This window comes from Mauremys reevesii, linkage group 4 (genome assembly GCF_016161935.1).
Source record: "Mauremys reevesii isolate NIE-2019 linkage group 4, ASM1616193v1, whole genome shotgun sequence".
NCBI classification, from domain to species: Eukaryota; Metazoa; Chordata; order Testudines; family Geoemydidae; genus Mauremys; species Mauremys reevesii.
The window spans coordinates 84,011,466-84,035,250 of NC_052626.1; positions in this window are offsets into that span (position 1 = coordinate 84,011,466).

Genomic DNA, 23,785 nt, shown 5'->3' on the forward strand with positions numbered 1-23,785 from the left:
AAACATAGCCATTGGCCCCTTGATTCACATCTAGATAAGAATTCAGGGCTCATGCTCAGCTGCCAATGGACTATTCTACCCATTCTTATTTACTTTGTGTAGTATGTTATTCTTTGAGCATTTCTGCTAATATCAGTGTGACTCTCTGGCACAATAACAGGCTGGCAGAATCTGGCTTAAAGAGACCTCCTGGGTGAGTTACTTCACGGTGCTTGAGTTTCTTCATCGGTAAAATAGACACCATCATATGTAAAGCACTTTGAAATCCCCAGATAAAAAGCACAATATGTTTATGATTTTCTAAAATCGATATTTGTAATCAAGAAAGCTCCTCAGCTCCAGAAAGTTACATTTTATATCCCAGCACATTAACTAAAATCACAAAAAGTATCAGTTTCTGCTTTCTGACTAATCTGCTTCTTTCTTGTAACCTAAATATGGGAAGGTTCTAACCTCCCCAGTGCTAGCACTGAAACTGTCATTTCTGATGGAAAGGACACTTTCAGTCTATTAGTCATAGTGTCAAAGCACCATTTCATTTCACAGTCCATCTCCTTAAAAGGCTGTCACAGCAGCAATAAGCTGAGGATTAGTTAAAGTCAGTGACAAAAATAGAATTTTGTTTTTAACATTTCTACATATAAGAAACCAGGATGATGAAACTGATTTGCAGCTCATTGAAAATTCCTGATCTCTTACATCTTCCCAGCTGACACTTGGTGCTCAGATAATAGTCAGAACACAGGGGAAAAAAGGATTATAGCTTTACGTTAGTGACACTATAGTTATGGTTGAGGAGGCACTTTCTTTCTAAGCTCTTATTTTCAGGCACTTATAGCTTTCTGAATATATTACCCTTTGAGTTCCCATTTCTCATGCCTGTTTTCATCTCAAAGGTGTGTTGTGGTGGTTTTTTATTAACTTTTATAACATTTTCTTTGGCTATGTCTTCAGGTCTCTAAACATGGGGTGGAGGGAAATGTATTTTTTCCTTATTTCACAAACTTTTCAGATGTGTAGGGGATTTTTTTGTTTGTTTGCTTTGTTTTGTTGTTTGCACTTGGATAGCTCACAAATAACAGGCTGTGGACTCATCTTCAGTTAGCCCCACAAAAGCTGGGAGAAATTTCATTTGTAAATAACTATTATAAGCCCTGAAAACTAACCCGTTGTGTGTTGTTTATTTACTTTTTGAAATAAATAAACGAAGAAAACTAAATGCAAAAAATTCCAGTATTGTTGTTAACAATTTAAACATATAACAGTCAAGTAACTAAAGGTTAGAGTTCACACATAACTGCAGTTTGCTCTGCCCTGTTGCACCTATACAATACAATCCACTTTGCTCATATAAAGTGTGAGTAGTTGGACTCCATGTGAGAGCTAATTGAGTTGGGGAGGAAAAACCCATGCACTGCCCTGCATCCTTGCCACTTCCATGGCTACTGCTTTATCCTAAGATCTGGATTAGCATTTGCAGTCCCTCTGGTGCTGTTTTCATGCAATGATGTTAGGGCCATTGTGTAAAGAGCTGTGGAGTAGTATCTAGGTCTGTTGAATGGCTGATGCTCCCACAGAGCCACCAGGAAGACACAGAGAACTGTATCCAGGGAGCACCATGGAGAGTAGGTGCTGCAGGAAGTACCACCCAAAGGACACAGAGCGGCAGTATCCTGCAGCCCTCTGATTGGCCAAGCTCACTATTTAACCCTGGCTTGTGTCTCAGGAAGTTGTCTTGGTAACTGTATGGGCTTCTGGCTTGCTGTGACTCCAGCTGTCACCTTGGCTTCTGATATCTGGTCTCTGACTCTTGTCTCCAGCTTGGTACTACCTCTAACCCTGGCCTGACTCTTGCTTACTGAACCTGGCTCTAGCGATTCTTGTGGTCCTGGCTTACCAACTACCATCCATCTGTGACTGCTAGGCCAGTCACCTCTGTTGTGGTCCCTTATAAACATTGATCTTTTGGCTCCCCTGCTGATCTGCCCACAGTGCTGTTTCCTGCAGCATCCTATGCAGGGCTAATGCAAAGACCCTTCCGTGGTATGTAACACTGCAAAAGAACCTTCAGGCCTTCTTATAGCCACTATGCAGTTCTAGCGACAGTGTTTGATGGTGGGCCTGACCTGCAAGTCCTCCACAGGTGGAACTCCCTTGGACCTCATTGAGAGTTCTCGGGAGGAAGGTTTGCTCGATCAAGCCTTACATGCTGTTAGTGCCTTAATGCAGAGAGCAATAATACTTTGGTATTCTATAGCTCTTTTCTTTGGAGGATTTAAACTGCTTCACAAACATTAATTGGTTATCCTCACCACAACCCTGTGTAAATATAATCCCCCCATTTTATAGATGAGTAAACTGAGGGGGAAAGAGATTATGTCACTCATCCAGCATCACCATTTCTCAGTGATAAACCTAGGAGTCCTGGCATCTGATCCTGTGCTCTAACTACTAGACACCCATTTCCTCCACGTCACATGAACATTTTCTGATGATATGGAGCCCGGAGCAAGGCCCACCATCAAACACAAAGTGCTCCACGACCTTATATGCCATTGGGCTATGAGAATCACAACTTTCAACATGCTGACTTTGCATATAAAAATTGCATTAACACAAAGATTTTTTTGCATTTAATTTAGAAAATTGTGTGTGTGTGCAGAAAGAGAATGGAAGATTAGCAAAGAGACCAGAAGAAAATAGCAACCCTGCAAGTGGCAAATTCCAGTAGGAACACCGGGCCCGATTCTTTTTGCTGTCCCTGAAGTTACGTGAAGGACTAAGCAGCAGTGACATAAAAAAAATCACATATGGAATTAGTAAAACTATGGCTTTGTTGGGTGCAGGCCCAACGAAGTAGCAATGTTGTTCCTGGTCACGTGAGACTCAAGTTTTGAAGGGAGAAGGCACCCTCAGAATGCAGGAAGATTCAGTGTTTGACTTGTGCACATCTCTGCTGCCTCCTCCACAGGAGTGGAACTGGTATTGGGGATCTGAGGTAACTGCACAGGGGATGAGTACACCTACAGAGAGTTCATCTCCAGACTGTACACAACAGGCATGCAAAGGCAGTCAGAGAAGGGATGGAGCTAAAGGATTCACTGCTGCACAGATCTTCAAGTCCTTCGCTCTTGCAGAGAGGGCACATTAAGGTCACAAGGGCTACTGAAGCCTCAGGACTTCAGTAGTTCCTGTGAAGCAGCTCCACAGTCAGTCAATGGCCTTGGGGAAAGGACTTACATCTCTGTGCCCCTCTTCAGAGATACCTAGTACACTGCTGGATACTCGGGATTTGCATTATATGGGAGTTGGGAGCCTATGTATAGACTGTACTGTCTGGGTATAAGTGCCTGACCCTGGCTTCCTGGGGCTACTCACATGAGAAAGACAAGAGGGGGTTGGCCCTTGGATTGTAACATCCTTGGGGCAAGGACTGTTTTCTTCTATGCTTTACACAATAAATAATAAATTAAGATCTTAGAATTCCCATATCTCAGACCAATAAGTACCAGATGCACAGGTAAGGGGGTCACCTATCCAAAGTACAGCATTACAACTGTGATCAGAGACGTCACCATGTCTGGTTCTAAAGACTACTATAAGGCATTATGAAGTTGATGGAGGAGGGACAAGGCAGCCTTGCACAGTACATTGTGAACAAAAGCCCATGCTAATAGGCTGAAGAATGCCAGCCAGCTGCCATAAAAAAAACAACTCCACATCTGTTTTGGAGATAAGGTCAGTTACAGTAGAAAAGACATAAAAGTGATGGCCTAGAAAATATGTTTGAGGAAAAAATCAAAAGGAATATTAGTTCTAGCGCTAAGGGATAGTTTAATCCTTTTTTTAAAAAAAACCTCTCCCAATACCATAGTCAACAGCATTTTCTTGCTTCACTGATTTTAAAAAGGACTCACTGCTCCCTGTTAGATTATTTCCAGGAGACTGTCTCAGGTCAATAGTCATAACATTCTTGCTCAACATTTCTCTCTCTCTCACACACTCTCTCTCTCTCTCTTTCCCTCTCTCTCTCTCTATTTAAATGACCAATCTAGAGGCATTTCAGTAGGAATCGTCCTCATTCCTTTACATTCACCTTCCCTCTGCACACAGCTCCTATGGGGAAAATGTTTTTATAGGAATTGGGCAAGAGTAGATAGGTTTCAGGTGAGATCACAGCAAGAGCAGGGGGTAATGGTGTTGGTATTTATTTTATTTTTGCAGTTCTCCAGAGAAGACCACAAGTCATGAAATGACCACATAATTCTTCAGTTAAAAAAAGATAATCTAATCGCAGGATTATTGATCCTGTGTCTTCTGCTTTACAAGTGTGTGGTCCATCTTAAATTCACAGCTCTGGATGACTTTTTTTATCAGTCTGTTTTTTAATCCTGGGATCTAGTTCCTACCTCCTTTACTTTTTTAACAGTTTTTAAAGCAGACAGATCATTTGATCCCTACTGGTTTTCTCCTTCCACTCCAATGTCTATTTTTACTGAATTATGTCCATTGTGTTGTTATTGCAGATTAGCAGATCACCACCATAGGAACTCAGGGCTAGCTATACCAGTTTACACCAACTGAGAATCTGATTCTCAGAGTGTTTTGATAACTACTCCAGATTCTCTAATAGATTTAGTATGAGTGAACTTTAATTTTTATTAGGGTTGGGTAGTTTAATTACAAAGTGATTCCCCAATGTTTGAAAATATTTACTGTGTGAAAACGTATGGGCTTATGATAGCATTCAATTGTCAACCTGAAATTAATGCATCAATTATTTTTGCACTCCACTCGTCTTGGTCTGATATTATTCCAAGCTAAAATTTGTCCTTGTCAGCTCAGGCACTTAGGTTAGCCCACAATGCAGAAATTCACAGATGGGGGTAAAATAGTTTCTGCTGACTGCAGTGAAAATATGTGTGTGCAATTTGTGTAATGCTTGAATAGGGCAAAATATGATTACCATAAAAATTGTAGTTTTACAGTATACACAATGGAGAGGGGGTCATAGAGGTTGACTTGACAACAGCACAAGTGGATGGGAGCTTTTGGGCAAATGCAGTCTCTGTCAGATCATGTATGCCTGGGCTGTGAAAACAGGCATTTTCCCATGCTTACCATCATGTTGTTATAAACCAGATCAAAACAGACTGATATGTGTCTTAGACTCAGAATGTAGGAAATCTCATGCCAGAGTAGACTAAAGTTTTGAACAAGTTTAGTTGCCACTACCTGTACATTGCTACTCTATCCATGAACCTGGAGATAGAGGGATGGGTGGCCTGAGCACAAGACTTGGGCCCAAGAACTCCTGAGTTCTAATTTTAGCTCTGCTCCAGAGGTTTGTTTGGCCTCCTCTCTAAAATATTCAAACAACCGTCCATTTCTATCTGATCTCAACATTCACAATTCATCCCTCGGGCATTAGTGGGCTCTATGAAGGAAGGTGCAAGTACTAGCAATGATTAGGCTTCTATACATTTATTGATTACACATTTCCTTTATACACTATGTATTAGGTGCATTTAGGTGCATCATCTGGGCATCCTTGGTATCATGCATTATACATGGAGGAGATTTACAAAGGCACAAAGGGCAGTTTAGTGTCCCACTTCCATTTGAAAGTCAATGTGGGTTGGATGCCTAACTCCCAACTGTCCTTTGTGCCTTCAGAAAATTACCCACCTAAACTGTTTCCAGATTCCTGAACCAAGCAAGCTATTGTGCATAAGATGATAACCAACCCCCCCCCTGCAGCCTTCAGGTACAGCATATCATTTCAGAAAATTAGATTAAAATAACATAGGAGAACTTCCAAAAACTGGATTAAAGAGAACAAATTAATCAGTTTGTGCCTTAAACAATTGCAGGATCTATCCAAGCACTTCCTTTTCTCAGCAGTGGGTAAGCAGTGACTTCACCAAAAAGAAAAGCAATACTATCCAGCATAGGCGTCGACTTCCACTCTTTCCCATGGGTGTTTGACACTCCAGCCCCACCCCCACTCCACCCCTTTTCATGAGGCACCACCCATGTCCCACCCCCATTCCAACTAGGGTGCGCGCTGGGTCACTGCAGCAGGCCCGGGCTCGGGGGGTTCGTGGGCGCCAGAGCCACAGCTGCCGAGCTTGGCCAGCGGCCGCTTCCTCCCCCCGCGGCAGTGGGAGCTGCAGCAGCGGCTGCTCCCGAGTCCTGCTGCCCAGGTGGGGAGAACAGCCGCTGCCTGGCCCCGCAGGCCACCCCGTACTCTCCCTCCAGATACCGCACCTGAGTCCTGCCTGCTCGGGGCCAGGCTGGACTCACACTCACCCCGGCCCCGTGCTCCCCTGAGTCTCCCGGGCCTCCCTCCAGCGCTTGCGGAGGGAGGAGGAATCGGGGGTGGGGGATTTTTTTTTTTTTTTGCTCTGCCGCCATTTTTTCCCCCTCTGCCCCCGCCCCGCCCCCCCCGCGTCCAGATATTTGACCTGGGTGATCTGGTCACCCTAATTCCAACCCCTTCCCCAAAGTCCCCGCCCAAACTCCGCCCCCTTCCTGCCCCTATTCCAACTCCTTCCCAAATCCCTGCCCCGGCCCCGCCTCCTTGAGCACACCACGTTCTCGCTCCTCCCCCTCTCTCTTGGAGCATGCTAACTCTGCCAAACAGCTGTTTGGTGGCAGCTGGGTAGCTCTGGGAGGTAGGTGGAAGAGTGGGGATGCAGCACACTCAGGGGAGGAGGAGGAGGTGGGGCGGGGGGGGGTGAGGGGAGCTTGGCTGCCAGTGAGTGCAGAGCACCCACTAATTTTTCATTGGGGGTGCTCCAGCCCTAGAGCACCCACGGAGTCAGCACCTATGCTATACAGGGCCTTAAGGAAAAGTCTACAGCTTTAACTTACTGTAAATGTATGAAGCAAGCCTAATCTGAAGTGTCAGAGTTTCCATAAATCTGGGGCATAGAAAGCCAAAAATCCTGTAAGCAAAGGATTTGGTTGATACCGGAGATGTTGACAAAAATTTGCTAGAGCAGAATAGAACATGTGACAATCAATAGATCGGTAAAATGACTGGGAGCAAGTCCATGAAGGACTTCAAATCTAATCAGAACTCAGAAATTAGTATGTTTAAAACTAAAAGGGACACCACCAAAATTGTTAGCTTACTTTCTTCAGACTGTAAAAATGATTACTTTTGATAGAGAAAGTCATGCCAATTTAACTTCAGTGGGGATTTGTGAAATCTGCTGCTTCTGCATGTCAAAATCAATGGAAAAACTCCAATTATCATATTGGTGTGCATCAAAATACAGTTTTGGATTAGAAAGTATATTTTCCCCTGTTTATCCAGATGCATATATAATACATAGAATAGATGTCAGGTACTAGGCCTGAACCACACAGAAGATAAGAGCCTACTATACAACAAGCTAATGGAGTTACCCCTTTAACTCCACTGACTAGAAGCCTGGGCTCTGGAATTTAAGGGGCTGGGTTCTATTTTTATTAATGATCTGTGGGGATTGTTAGAAAGTGGTGGCTTACCTGGGGATTTGAATTTTTGGGAACTCAAATACATAAGATGTACTTCCTCCTACAGGGAGTGTATAACATATTGGCTGCATGTGTGATGTTACCCTTTAGTGGCTGGACTACAAAGAATACAAAAGGAGTCATTTTGGATTGGTTCTAACCCTTCTGATGAGTTGTGGTCATGGTCATTGCAGATTTTTGCAGTACCATAATGACTGAATTTTCATTCGGATTGATACTGTTAATGGTAGTTTTGCCACTGACTTAAATGGCAGCAGGGCAGAGACTCATTTTCTCTTGTTAGACACAATGCTATAAATTAAGCACCTGCTTTGTTTTCTTCTCTGCTTTATAGAGCCTGATCCTAAGAGTGTTGAACACTTACAACTCCCAGTTAGGTCAATGGGAGTGGTGGGAACTCAGCTTTTTCTTCCAACGGAGGTCTACATATGGATACACATTCATTAGCACTGGGCATTCGTGTGCCTGATCCAGCTCTATAAACAGGAGCTGTAATCTGGTATGATTATGGTAGCCAGAAGATTTTTCCACTGATGTTAACTTACAGAAGAAACAAAATGAAAACTAGATGATAGAAATTAAACCTCATGATTTTCTCTGTTATATTTAATTATTTTTAAGGTCTGAAGAAATTAGGCCTCCATTTTCAAATGTGAGCACCTCAAGTTAGATTCCAAAATCCACATGTAGACAATGAAATAAGTGGTCATGCACCTTCAGCTCTCATCTGCATCATTCAATAGAGATTAAGGTGCCCAACTCTAGTTGCCTATATAAGAAGGTTTTGCACTGAGACCTTGGGACCTTCAGGGTGAGAATGCTGCTTGTTTTGCTACACCACTGTTTCCCATATGTCTGCTCACCCTTCTGACTGAAGAATAAGAGGCATGCGGCAGGAAGTGAGGTAAGTAAAGGAAGTTAAACAGAGCTCATTTGAACCAGTCATTGGCCACAGCTCTCCAAGAGGTTCTATACTTGAATGTTTGGGGCAGTGCCTTCTTACAAAGAATTCTTTTTATCTGTATATCTTGAAACTTGATTAGCATAATTGTAAATAAGGAGTGATATGCATTCATAGTAATTCAGCTCTTCATATTTGCTATATAGAGAAAGTGTGAAATGAGGTTCTATTTATAAAGTACACATTTTTTATGATTGAAGTGAACCTAGTCTCACTGTGTAAGCAGATAGCTCTCAGTTTCTAGCTCTGTTTAAACTATGAATAATCAATTAAAAATATGAAAAAAAAATTGAATTGCAGAGAGCTTGGTTTCCTGATGCCCCAGGACAACAGGAACTTCTGAGCCAAGAAATTACATGCACTTTACGTGACGATAGACTCTTCTATGGAATGAAAACTGCACATCAAGAGGGATCTCTCATTACATGGTTACAGCACATATGTTACTTCGGAGATATGAAGCACCTTCTTTTGGGGTTCTGTTTGTGAATTTTATACAGCTTAGAGAAGTACAAATATGCATAGAGAGTACAGTGCATCTGTGACTAATGGAAGCACAAAGTAGAAAGACAAGCTCTGAGGCTTCACAGAAGACCTGCTCAACTCACTGAATTCCTGAGCACATGCATCAAAAACCGTGCATGCCTTCTAACATTGCATATGCTTGTACATCCCAAATACCTATCTCTGCACTTTTTGGGCAAAATCCTACTCACTTTATTCAGGTTTCAGTGGGCTTCCTCATTTATGTAGCTATTTAGTTATGTAAAGTGATCAGAATTTGTCCCTACATGTACAAATAAGTGATTAAAGAAAGAAACACACACACACACACACTTGAATTTGACATGTGAACTACACATTTTTCTAATTGTAATTTTCTGTAAAATTGCTGCTCTTCCATAAGCTGTATTTCACTTTGTGCCAAGACCTTTTCCTTTTGCTGTAATAATTGCTGCACAGAAACTTTGCGTTTGATTCTGTTCTAACGATACTGCAAGTCTACTGACTTCAATAGAATTAGTTCATATTTGCATTAATGTAAATCATAGCCAGATCAGGCCCTTTCTTTTAAACCTTTGATTTACTTCTCACTGGCTTGCTGGGCCAGTTACCAATACCATCTAATTTGTTTTCATTGTGAGATGGGATGGAGAGTAGGCAGAGATTTCTCTATCCCCACCGGCTCAGTGTTCTGGCTGGGGAGCTTACTGGCCCTGTGCGTGTGAGAGCATCATATTGTGTACATTGAGGAGGCAGAATGTCTCTGGTGCTCCTTTTGGGTATGTCTACACTGCAATTAAACACCTGCAGGTGGCCCATGTCAGGCCAGAGCCTGGGGTCTAGGACCCTTCCCCCTATCCATGATGACTCCAAGATCTCTATCTTGAGTGGTAACAGCTAATTTAGACCCCATCATTTAGTATGTATTGTTGGGTTTATGTTTTCCAATGTGTCTTACTTTGTATTTATCGACAATGAATTTCATCTGCCATATTGTTGCCCAGCAACTCAGTTTTGCGAGATCCCTTTGTAACTCAGTATGGTTTGTTTTGGACTTAACTATCTTGAGTAATTTGTCTCATTTGCAAACTTTGCCACCTCATTGTTTACCCCTTTTTCCAGAACATTTTTTGATATGTTGAACAGCATAGGTCCCAGCACAGATCTTTGGGCGCTCCCACTATTTACCTCTATCCATTCTGAAAACTGACCATTTATTCCTACCCGTTGTTTCCTATCTTTTAACCAGTTACCAGTTAACCAGTCCATGAGAGAGCCTTCCCTCTTATTTATCCCATGAGAGCTTACTTTGCTTAAGAGCCTTTGGTGAGGGACATTGTCAAAGGCTTTCTGAGAGTCCAAGAACACTATATCCATTATATCACCCTTGTCTCATGTTTGTTGACACTCTCAAAGAATTCTAATAGATTGGTGAAGCATGATTTCCTCTTACAAAAGGTGTGTTGGCTCTTCAACAAATAATGATCTTCTGTGTTTCTGATAATTCTATTCTTTACTATAGTTTCAGCCAATTTGCTTGGTACTGAAGTGAGGCTTACCGGCCTCTACTTGCCAGGATATCCTCTGAAGCCTTCTTAAAAAATAGATGTCACATTAGCTATCCACCAGTCATCTGGTACAGAGGTTGTTTTAAGTGATACAACAGTTAGTAGTTCTGCATTTTCACATTTGAGTCCCTTAGATGAATACCCTTTAAATCACTGCCCTGGGGAAGCTGCCCCCTGCTGATACTTTGATACTCAAATTGTCAGAGTTTATACGTCTTTCTATTTTCCTCAGTGGGATTTGACTTCCAATTTTTAAAGGATGTCTTTTCTGTCACTAAATGCTTCTTTTACTCTGTTTTTTAGGCATGGTGGCATTTTTTTGGTGCTCTTAACTGTTTTTTTATTTAGGGTATACATATATTTTGAGTCTCTATTGTGGTGTTTTTACAAATTTCCATGCAGCTTGCAGGCATTTCACTCTTGTGACTGTTCCTTTTAATTTCTGCTTAACTAGCCTCTTCATTTTTGTGTAGTTCCTTTCTGACGTTACGGTAAATGCTACAGTGGATTTTTTTTGCCCCCTATAAGGATGTTAAATTTAATTACATGTCACTATTACTGAGTGGTTAAGTTATATTCACTCCTGGACCAGATTCTATGGTCTACTTAGGACTAAATCTTAGAGATTCTATGATACTTTTTGAGTCATTTAAGAATTTTACTATATTTCACTCTATGCTTTCTTTCACATATAATGCCTCTTCCCCACCAGCGTGATCTACCCTGTCATTCCGACGTATTTTTGTACCCTAATATTACCATGTCCCATTAATTATCATCATTCCATCAAGTTTCTGTGATGTCTATTATATCAATATCCTCATTTAATATTAGGCAATCAAGTTCACCCATCTTAGTATTTAGACTTCTTGCATTTGTATACAAGAACTTATAAAATTTGCCAATATTTAGTTGTCTGCCTTCATGTGAGGGTAATTGAATGGAACTTTTTTTCTTTTGACTCTTTCTCTCAAGCCCTTATCTGTACTTTATCAACTTCTATCCTCTCCTCTTTACTAGAGTATAAAGTATCCCCTTTAATAAATCCTTCCCTAAAGAATGTGTCTGTCTGAACCATGTGCTTCTCCGTACCTGTCGGCTTTCCCCAAGCTTTTAGTTTAAGGGCAAATAGTGCATTTTACATATGTTTTAAGTGTAGGGTGACCAGATGTCCCAATTTTATAGGGACAGTCCTGATTTTTGGGTCTTTTTCTTATATAGGCTCCTATTACCCCTCCACCCCCATCCCGATTTTTCACACTTGCTGTCTGGTCACCCTATTTAAGTGCTATATGAAATTTTAGGACTGCTATTCCACACTTTTATTCATTCATCTATTTGAATTTCAATCTCCAAATCATTACTTGGTCTCTTACAAGTGCTGTGAGGCTACATTTATTAATATCTGCAAATTGCTTTGAAATCCTCAGATAAAAAGGATTATAGAAGTGCAACGTATTAATACTAAAGCAAATACGTGAATCCACAACCACCCCCACCAACATGCCTTAGACTTGAAAGACAACCATTTTTTCCATTTGATAATGTATAGATTGCAACATCTTGCTAGAATCTATTTTAAATAGTCTTTTTTTGTAAATAATTGTCCAGCATGTTCTTAGGCTTCTCTGCATTATTTCTCTGTTTCTTCAATCAAAATGATATTTTTGGCTAAATCTGCTTGAGTTTTCATAGTGTATGGTAGACTTGCTGCACTGCTTCAAACGTTGGAAGACTGGAACTGATCTTTCTATATGCCTATAAGGGAAAACTGTGGTTCCTAAATTAGGTTACATCCAGGTTATGAACTGTATTATGCCAAACTGCCCAATGTGTACGAATAGCTTTTTTAAATGTATGTGGTGTTTGCCAGGGAGCCTTGTGTCTAGACATTGAGCAGTATATGAACTACAGATGTTGAAATGAGGACAGCTAATGGTTTCAAAAGAAGAGGGGTACTCTGTCTCCAAATATATAACTAAAATGATAGATCAGATCCTGCAGTCCTTACTCAGGGGGGTAATCTTTTAATTTCATTTGGAGTCAAAGGGAGGTTTTCATGATTAACGACTACAGTATCTTTGAAAATCTTCCTATGTCAAGCTGGGTTGATTGAATAATGGTTGTAATATGCTTTAAATACAACTGCAGATTTATGAAGCGTTTAAAACTATTGGTCAGTTTCTTTTGAATTTTAATCCAGAGCAACTCCTTTGCGTAAGAGAGATTTACTATGCCCTGGTGTCCTCACAGTCTAGGTCTCACTCTCTGCCAGCACAAGCACCAACTGTTCCCTATGGTACCTGTTAGGGCAGGAGTTCATCACCAACATCTTCCCAGTAACCTTCTCCACATCACGAAAATTAGAGAGAGGACAATATTGAAAAATAAGACTGTTGATGTCATGTGACAGCCTTTGTTCAAGAAAATGAACTATTGCATTTAAGTTATTGCAGGAGTTACACTAAGAGGGAGTGGGGGGCAGTGTAGCTCCCCCACATTTCCCTGTCTCAGGTAAACAGTGCTCCTCCACAACTCCCCCTTCTCCTTTAAGAGGTAAGAAGTCTCACCTCTGTTTCAATCTATTTTAAACACCATTCAAGGGATATGGAACCTTGTCCCCCTCAGTGAGACATTAATGATTTCCCTTCAGCAGTAGGCCCAGATATTGCCACCTTGGCTTTCATTGGCTGCAAAAGGAAAGGGTCCATTTCATGTTGACTTCTGAACCAGCAAGAAAAGTCTGACCTCATTCAGGGAGCATGCAGTTATTTTCCCTCTGGTTCTGGTCTTAGGTCTGCAAACTGGGCAAGTGCCCTGCATTAGATCAATTTTTTCTAGTAGACAGGATGAGAGCACCTCCCAGCAGGAAATACTTCAGTAGGGAGCTAGGTAAAAGTAGTCCATGTTGACTGATTACCTGCCACCCAGGACAATGCTTTACAGAGGCCATGTCTTTACAGAGGCCACAGTGACAGAGTAAGATTCCTTAGTTTTCCTCACCACCACTGTATAAGGTTATATTAACTCCTCAAGCCACATTAGATTGGTTTCAAAACTGGTGCTTTGTGTCCAGGGCAGGCTCTAGGCACCAGCAAACCAAGCACGTGTTTGAGGTGGCACATTTTCAGGGGCGGCATTCCAGACATTTTTTTTTTTTTGCTTCAGGCAGCAAAAGCCTAGAGCCGGCCCTGGCAGCAGCAGTGCGTCATGCACAGGGGGCGCCCTGGGGCCGCTGCAGTTCGGGCCTTGGGGGAGCAGCGCCTGCACCTTGTGGCTGGGCCAAGCAGGCTCCAAGCGGGGGACACTTGGGCTGGGGGCCGCCCTGCGGGGCACAGGGAGCCACCTGCAGATGCCGCGGGTGGCCAGAAGCAGCAGTAGCAGTGGGGCCATAGAGGGCGGAGCGCTGCCATGCAGGGCTCACATCCCGCTCTCCGGGACTCCACTCCCTCTGGGGCTACCCTGCCCCGGCTCCTCAGTCCCCTGCCGGGGTGGTCCCCCAACTCTGCCCTCCTGCCAGTCCTGGAGGCCAGAGCCCTGGCTGGAGGGACCCTGGGCTGAGGCGTGGCCCGGGAGCCCCGCTGCTTACCCTGACCCTGCCAGCTCCGGACTAGCTGGAAGCGAGGGGGGAGTGGGCGGGGTCAGCACTGGTGTGGGGAAGCCCAGGGCTGGGATGGCAGGGGGCGCGGGTGGGGTGGGGTAGAGGGGAGAGCCCAGCGCTGGGGCGGCGGGGGGCGTGGGTGGAGAGAGAGAGAGACCAGGGCTGGGGTGGCAGGGGGTGCAGTTAGGGGAGGGGACTGGTGGGGGGCTGAGAGCCCAGGGCTGGGGTGGGGGGCAGCCAAAAAAATTTGTTTCTTGGGGTGGCAAAAATACTACAGCCGGCCCTGTTTGTGTCATTGATGGGCCAGTTATCCTACCCTTCTACTTCATCTGACACAAGTCAGTGGAGAATCCTGTCCATTTGATGCAGAGGGAACAAAAGTCTAGAGGCCAGTGCATCAATATTTGTGGAAATTAGCCACCTGAATCCTGTATTTGAATACTCACTTAATCACCCACATATCTGTTTTAGGCACCTGAATGCCACTATGAGATGCCCAAATATAAATGTTGACACCTAAGATAGGTGCCCAAATCCTGAAGATTGAGCGCTGAAAGTTTTTCTCTTAGGAGACAAAGCAAGGGTGCATGTGCTGATGTAGTTAGAGCGCTGGAATTCTTGAATTGGTTGCCACTAGATAGTTAGACCAAGACTTCATTATAACACCATTTTTCTCTCAAAGGAGATTTAATCACTGATTAACTAGAAATGTTAATATGAATGAGTGTTGTGTTGTAATGTATAATTGCATATGTTGATTTTGAGTCTCGTAGGACCCTCTTGAAAACAAGCTTAGCCAACCAAACAAAGTTAATAAGGTTTTACTGGATTGTATACAAATGTTAAATAAACAAAATTATTTGTTACTGCTTATTCTTGCAGTATTTGGCTTCATTAAACCATTGTGTTTATCCCAGACTCTGTTATGATACTACAGGCTGAATGACTAACTTGTAAGACAGATTTGGTTAAAAGAGGAGACTTAGAAAAATGTGTCTTGGAAATACTGGTTAAAATATGGATCTAGTAATATTTTGCCTTTGTAATATTCTACCTCTTGCCTTAGCAGACTCCTTAGCATTCTTGAATGCCACTAGATAGACAACAGAGGCTGGCTTTCATTAATTCAAGTCAATCAGTTTTCCATTGCTAGAATAATAAATAATATTTATTTTATAGTATTTTATTCTACTTAAATTGTTTACTGACAGACAGCCATTTGCATTACCAAGCACAAGGCTCTGGTTTAATAACTAGTCCCAATCTAACCCTGGAGCTAGCCCAGGCTGGGGTCTGGTATGTCCCATTCCCTTTGACAGACTTTGAAGGGATCTTGTTTTCAATTAGATAGCTGTAAAATAGGCATTCACAGGCTAAGCATTGTAACTTAGGGGATAATGTAAGTACATCGGGGGCACTAAAAGGAATATAGAGGAGAGCTTGGGATTATAGGTGAACAGTCAATGTTTTCTAGTGCCCCTCACATGATGGAATCAACATGGCAAAGGTAGGGAAAGTGATTTTATTTTCAAGCATCTAGACTAAGGGCCAGATTCTGATACCATTATTCACACTGAGTACCCTCTTGCTCTGAGAATAATCCCAATGAAGTCAACGAGGCTATTTGTGGAGAAAGGTGCTACTTACTGTGATACAGGGACAGATTCTGATACCCTAAGAGTACTGGCAGCAATTAAAAAGGGATAGCAGGATGGCTCAGGCAATGATCTATTAAATCTTTTGTATAGTCACTCATTCAAATGCAGTGTGAGATAGCACTAGTGCGTAAAGCATTGTAGACCAAAAGGGGTTGCAGACCTGGCAGATAAATCTTCTGCAGCTCAAGCCAGGTAGTTGAGGTGTGTACATGTGGAAAACACCCTGTGATTGACTACTTTCCCCATTGCCCTACTTCCTGGGTTGTAAGCAGCCAATCAGGGCTTCTGCAAGAAGCAGGCAGAGCTCTCCTCAGGAGCCCACACCAGTCTCGCGGGAGGAGAGGATGGGGCAGAAAGAGTCCAGGCTCTGTCACCACCTGTGGGCAATGGGACTTCTCCTCTGCTCCTCCCCTATCTTTCCCTGCAACACCTGCCCTGGCCAGGGGGAACAGAGGGAACCCTGTTGCATCCCCCCGGGCCTGGGACAGAGGGCTGAAGAACACCAAGAGCAGGAGAAGGAGCAGAAGTGAAGCTGGATTGTGGCAGAACTGGTCAGGGCTGGTCAGGCAGACATAATATTGCTTTCATTTCTGTAGAAAAATGATAGCCACCCTGCTTTTTTTCAGACCACATTAAGCACTGGTTAGGAGGGGGAGGTATGGCGGAAGCTCCCTGTGAATGGGGGGCAGAGGGATAGGAGGGGAGTAAGAGTAGGTTCTGTGACTTGGAGGTGAGCCTCTAGGCTGGGAAGGAGGGTTCTGTGGGTTCCTACCTGCCCCTGGGCCCATTCCCGCTCCTCTGGGACCTGCTTAGACGCATAGACTTTAAGGTCAGAAGGGACCATTATGGTCATCTAGTCTGACCTCCTGCACAATGCAGGCCACAGAATCTCACCCACCCACTTCTATAACAAACCCCTAACCTATGTCTGAGTTATTGAAATCCTCAAATTGTGGTTTGAAGACCTCAAGCTGCAGAGACTCCTCCAGCCAGTGACCCATGCCCCACGCTGCAGAGGAAGGCGAAAAACCTTCCTGATCCCCAACCTGATCCTGGGCCTGGGGTGGCCTCTCTGGGTGACCCAGCCCTTCTGGGTCCTGTTCTCATCTACCCCCTCCCCAAGAATGCCTGAGTTTATATGGGGGAAGAACCCCCACAATATTTCCCCACAATATTTCCACAATATCACCCCTCAACACCTCTCTGTTTCTGCCACACCTACTTAGCACTGACAAAAGGTGACTCGCTGTAGTAATAGTGCTTCTCTGAGATGCTTGCCCAGATAGATGCAAGCTATGGATAAAGCTGGCAGCACTGAGGGGGTTTTATTCCAAGAGTGGGAATATGCAGAGATCACCCTGAAGAAGAAAGATAGATTTACCAATAACTGCAGATCTTTAGATCTCCTGAATATTTACACTCTTTGGATAAGGCACCAAGAGGCAGATCCTCAGTAGATGTAAATTGTCATACCTGCATTGGTTTCTGTGACAATTTACAGCAGTTGAGGATCTGCCCCACCAATAGGCACTTCTTAGAGGAGATCCAAAGGTTGCTACTTTCTCATGGGAGCTTGGTAAGCTCAGTTCTGGAGGACAACTATTCCATCATAAAATCATCATTTAGATTTGCACTAGAGTTTGAACTTTCTTCTTATTCTTGGAGACGGTCCCTCCAGGTCATGGGAGATTTGTGGAGCATCTTGCACTTTAGCTCTCTGCATTGTTTCTGTTTCGTGAATAACAGTGGATTTCATTCTCCAGGCAAGTCCAATCATCTGACAGAATATCCCAACACTAAACTCAGGCAAAAAGTTAAGGAAAAAATACAAACAAATATTAAAACCAGAAAAGTACAATAAACGGTAGTGTCTGATGAATGAAGCGACCTGTTAGTAGTGTAAAGAGTTAATCCTTCAAAGGAAATAGTGCTAAAATTATTATTTCAGAGTCAATAGATTGCAAAGAATACATTCCATTCAAAACACAGCAATTTCTTTTAATGTACATGTCTCATAGAAAAATATAGCAGGAATATGAACGAAGAAGTTTTCAGGGATTCATTGCCTTATGTCATAGCTGGTGTGAAAATACAGCTTGATGGGTTACAACCAGGAAAATTAATGAATGCCCTGCTACTGTAGTTTGACGTTCCTGTTTCCTTCTCTCTTAACATCCCTAACACTGCAGCTATCACAGTCTTGTAACAGGACATTTTACCCAGGCCCTGGAGCAGGCATGTAGACAAATGAGCTCTGAGATAGCCCTGAAAGTCTATAAAATCTCTCATGAAATGTTGACTTGCAAAATATGGAGATAAAAGCTGAAGTGTCCAAAGTTAAATGACTAAATGTCTTTACATGGTGGATTGCATATAGCTGCTAATGATTTTGTTTTCTAACTGTGGCATTTATTTTGTTTGGTCTCAGATTAAAATACTGAATGCTAACCATGCAGACACAGTTACTCGGCATTAATTAAGTTTTGATTTATATGTTCATTTTATTTCCATTAACACCCCCACCCCAGCATATCCAATTTTATTTTGAAATGACAGATCAGATTCTGCCTTTGATTAGGCGAGTGTCAATCCAGAGTAATTACATTGCCTTATTATTTGCATTACAGTAGCACCCAGAGGCCCTGCTGTGCTAGGTGCTATACAGACCCATAGTAAAATACAGGTCCTGCCCTGAAGAGCTTGTAATTAAAGTAGGCAAAAGGTGAAAAGAAAGGAAGTATTATCCTCGTTTTACAGAGAGGTTAATGACTCAAAGACTCTCTGGCAGAACCAGGAATTTAACTTAGAGCTTCTCAGTCTAGTGTCTTAATAACAAGAGCAATCCTCCTCTCCAAAATCTGATCTGTTAAATATACATTCCTTATACCCCCCTAATCATAGTAGAGGTTATCCATTGGATTACTCGGGATTTATGCTGATCTAACTAGAGCAGAATTTGGCATGGTAATGTTTGGGTTAGTCTTTGTGCCCTTGCTAAATCATTGCTATGTGTGTATTTGTAAAATGCAAAGGACATTTCTTGTGGGTTTCCGTCATTCAAAGACACCATAAGACTGTCTAATCTTTATACCTCCTTCCCAGGAGGGATTATTAGTCTTTGACCCTGGTGCTGCACACAGATAGCACCAGCAAATTAAAAATGTAACCCTGTTATATTTACCGCAAGGGTATTAAAATGTTTATTTTCTGGATTCTGTTTATGTGAATAATATTTTGAAATTGTGAAACCTTAGGGATGTTTTACATTTCATTAAAAACTGGATTTTACTGTGGACATTGAAGGATTTTACGAGATCATAAAACAATGCACAAATGGAGGAAACAATATTTGAATAAATTTGCTATAGAGAATGTGGTTAATTCTGAATTTATACCATGTTGCATGACTGTGGTACCTAAAATGCAGGAGGCCAGATCCTCCAGTTGTTACTAAGTTGTTGATATGGAATAGTGCAGAGTATTGTTTGTATTCCATTAGTAGCTGGAGGACTCCACAAACACATAGTAAGAGACTGTAAGTTCCTCTTTGAAGCAAGGACAATCAAAATAGACAAGACAGGCATAGGAAGTACTGTATTATTATCCCCATCTGGCAGATAGGGAATGGATGTATACCCACAGAGACATTAAGTGATTTAGCCAAGATCACACAGAAAGACTGTGACAGACTCAGAAACTGAAACTTCATCTCCAGTGTCTCAACCATGTGCCATTCTTCTTCACTAATAGATGAGGGAACTGTACATATTCCTGGAGTCAGGCAAATGATTGGTCTATCTCATAGTACTGAGTGTAAGGCTCATGGCAGAAAAGTTAAGAAAAAGATACAAAAATACTTGTTCTGGAAGTTTGCAGTGTAACACTGCTTTATTTCTTACAATCTGGAATCCTAACCCAACAACCAAAACAGAGAATGGCAAAGAAGGCTGCTTCCTAAAATAGAAACACAACTCAACCCACCATGCTCCAAGATGGCTCTTTGCAGACAACCCAAACAGGACCCTGATCACAAACCTTTTCTTAGAGCCCCCTAGCCTGCAAGCAGAACCAGAAAACCCTTTACAATTTAGAATGAGAGCTTAAAATTATAAAACAGTCTCAATACACCACACTGAGTACTGGCTGAGTATCTGCAATCCCAGTTGAAGTGGATGGGAATTGCAGTTGCTTAGTACAACTGCAGGTTTGCCCCATTGACTTTAATTGGAATTTTGCCTGCACAGGGACTGAAGGCACTGCACAATTCTCAATTCCCACTGAAATCAGTGGGAGACATGGGTGTTCAGCATCTCCTATGTTCAGGCACTTAATAAGGTCTGCAAGATTTGGCTTTTTATTACTACTGAAAATCATGTTGGGATCTTGTAACTTCCTAGTTATTATTGTTTATCATCCCTGTGACTAGTCTTTTTAGAAGGTTAAACTCCTCTATCTTAAACAAATAGTTGAGTTTTATAGTTGATTTTGAGATTCTAATAGGCCTTCACAGTGGCTTTTTAATGTGAATTGTCACTGTTGGCAATGAGAATGCTTTGATGAACGTGTACAAAGTGTTTTTAACACATGAATCATAGAACTGAAAGGGACCTCGAGAGATCATCCAGTTCAGTCCCCTGCACTTGTGGCAGGACTAATTATCTAGCCATTCCTGACAGGTGTTTATCTAACTTGCTCTTAAAGTGTTGATGATTTTTGTTACTGATTTATAGGGTGTCACATTGTTCTTTTCCCAAAACAATCATTAGAATATTAACCTTGGGTATATCTACACTAGCAAAGCTACTTACCATATTGTGTTGATGGGCCAATGAAGTCAATGGAGTTACTCCAGATTTAAGCTAATAGCAATGAAATGAGAATCTGCTCTCTGATCATCATCTTTCTGCTTCTGAGAATCCCTCCCCATGACATAGATGATTTTCCTCTCCTGCAGACTGGAGCATGCTAGCAGAATAGGAACCAACAAGAGGATGGTTGGGCCTGTGGTTAAGGCATAAGACTTGGGAGATCTGGGTTCAACTCCTGATCCTGCTACAGCCTCTTAGTCTCTCTGTGCCTCAGTTTCCCATTTGTAAAATAGAAACTATAATGCTCCATTTCTTTGGTCATCTTCTCTGTAGACTGTAAGCTCTTCAACACAGGGACTATGTGGAACTATTGAAACCTTTACTGGAAAAAAAGGCATGTTTTTATTTACTAATGTACTGAATGCCCACTTAGCCAGGTTAGTGAGAAACAGTCAATGCACACAGCTGCAAGCCATGTTTAACTGGAAATATTAGATCACTTTGGTTCTTCTTTAAAGTGAGAAACATTAATCCAGAAATGCAAATTTTCAGGCTCTTGCCATGCAACTTAACAAAGAAGGTGGCAGTACACCTGTCTTTTCAAAGCACAAAACATCACACACACAAAAATAAAATACATTACACTTTTGCCGTTCTCTACAGTCAAGCATTGTTTCAAAGTGAAAATCCATCACTTTGAAGAATTACAGGAAAGATTCTTCAGAAACCAGTGTTCCAGAGAAGCAAGCAGTAGGCAAAATACAGCTGCTCAGAAAAATAAATAAGAAGGACCTTTGGAGCAGTCTTGTTGTATTGAATTTTACTTTATCAGGGACTGGACTATATTAGAAATTGCTTTTATTTTTTCCTTCATATATTTTGAGAGATTTATTTTCTACAAACAAAAAACACATCAGAGGAAATGTTGTTATTGGATAATATATGCCTACATCTCTTTCTTTATGAAGATGGTTTCTCATTCACAGTTCAGGCAGGATAAAAAACACTCAGCTGAGTCTCTCAGCTTTTTGGTCTTGCCTGAACTGCACCTGAGACACCACCTGAACATGATGAATCAAATATGAAGTTACAGAAATATCAGCTTCCACCAGCGACGGTATGGATACACTGCACTGAAACACCCACGGCTACCCCACCTCAGCTGACTTAGCTACTGTGGGGCAATAAAATTGCAGTCTAGAAACTCTGGCTCTAGCTCCCCTCAAGTGAGGAAAATCCAACAGCCCAGGCTCTAGTCCAAAGTCAAAACACCCTGAGGCCTAGCCTGAGTCATCTAACATGGAACAGCTATGGGTATTTTAGTACAGTGGTTCTCAACCTGTGGTCTGTGGACTACATCTAGGGGGCTCTGCAAAAGACTTAGACTGAAAACAGACTGAATAGAATTCAACTATATACATAGACAATAGATTTCCAAAGGGGTCCGCATTTCCCTTCAAACTTCCAAAGGGGCCATATTTGAAAGTTTTTAGGGTCCACAAATGAAGGAAAAAAAAAAGTTGAGAACTACTGTTTTAGTGCAATGTAAAAATATTCTATCCCACAACTAATGGTTACTGAGAAGACCTACAAAGTTTCATAAAGGAGAATGACTGTTGATCCTTGGCTGGAGGTTTCATCCTAGGCTCCAAGAGCACTTACCATGCAGAGGTGGAGACGTATGCTTTTTTGGCAAAAGGATTTTTTTTTTTGGATAATTTTAAAAAACACTGCCAGACACTTCTATGGTCTGAAATAACTGAGTGATAGGATACCTACCCCCCACACAGCTGATGAATGGGTTAATGTGGGCCTGAGAGGCCAATTAACCCACCTGGCTGCACCTGGAGGTGGGCCAACCCTAATTAAAGATGAAGCCCAGCTAGGGAGGAGGTAGGTAGTAGCTATGAAGAGAGGACGCTTGGAGTAGAAAGGGGTTATAGGAAGAATGCTAAGAACTCTGTAGTCACTGAGATGGGTGGGAAGGCTCCTGCAGGGGGAAGAAGTTCAGGGAAGGAAGTGACCTGGAAGAACTAGGATTGAAGTAAGCTCCTCTGGCTGACTTTGATACAGAAGTAGGAACCAGAGTGCTTGAAAGATATTGCTTGTTACAAAGAGCTTAGGAAGGGGCTGGGTAAATTGTTTGAGGATAGGCTATGATAGGAAGGAGTCCAGGGAGGTAATAATAAGACATTCTGACTGAGTACACCTTGGCTACTTGACCTAGGGTTGCTGGACTGGAAACTAGTGTAGAGATTAGACCTAAGCTCCCATACTGGCTCCTAAGAAAGTAATATAATCTCTCTCCTTGCTATAAGGTAGTGGCTCTGAACCTTTCCAGATCACTGTATGCCTTGTCTAACCCTAAATTTCCCCCTCTCTTAAAAACTACTTGCTTATAAAATCAGACATAAAAAAATACAAAAGTATCACAGCACACTATTACTGAAAAATTGCTTTCTCATTTTGCCATACAATAAAACAAATTGCAATATAAATATTGTACTTGCATTTCAGTGTATAGTATACAGAGCAATATAAACACTTCATTGTATGAAATTTTAGTTTGTGCTGGCTTTGCTAGTGCTTTTTATGTAGCATGTTGTAAAACTAGGTGAATATGTAGATAAGTTGATCTACCCCTGGTTGAGAACCATTCCTATAGGGGATAAGTGGTGGGGTGTGTTTTTTTTTTGTTTGTTTTTTAAAAATCCCTGAGAGAAAGATGTAAGGATCTTTGGGTATAGGCTCTGCAATGTGAGAGAGAACCCTGATTAGAAGGCCCAAACCAATTTAGTGGTAAGTAAAAAAGGGCCCCCTCTGGGAGAAGGTGGTGTAAGGCTACAGCTAATGTGAATTAGCACCCTGTGTGCTAAGGAACTGAAAGCTATCTGAACAAGCAGACAGCAGCAAAGGGGAGTATGGGATTTCTGGGGGAGTGAAAAAAAAAAGTTAACCCTGCCATGCTAAAGATCAGTGTGTGGAAAAGACTAATAAGACCTCAGAATGAAAATCTCTTATAGTCAGGCCAGAATACTCACAATAAATCAGTGCAAAGAATTAAAGATGACTGGGTGTCCCTCTAGGGCCAGTCCAGCCCATGAGGGAGTGCTCTGGCCCAACACCTATCTACAGCATTTTAGGAACGCTGTGATTAA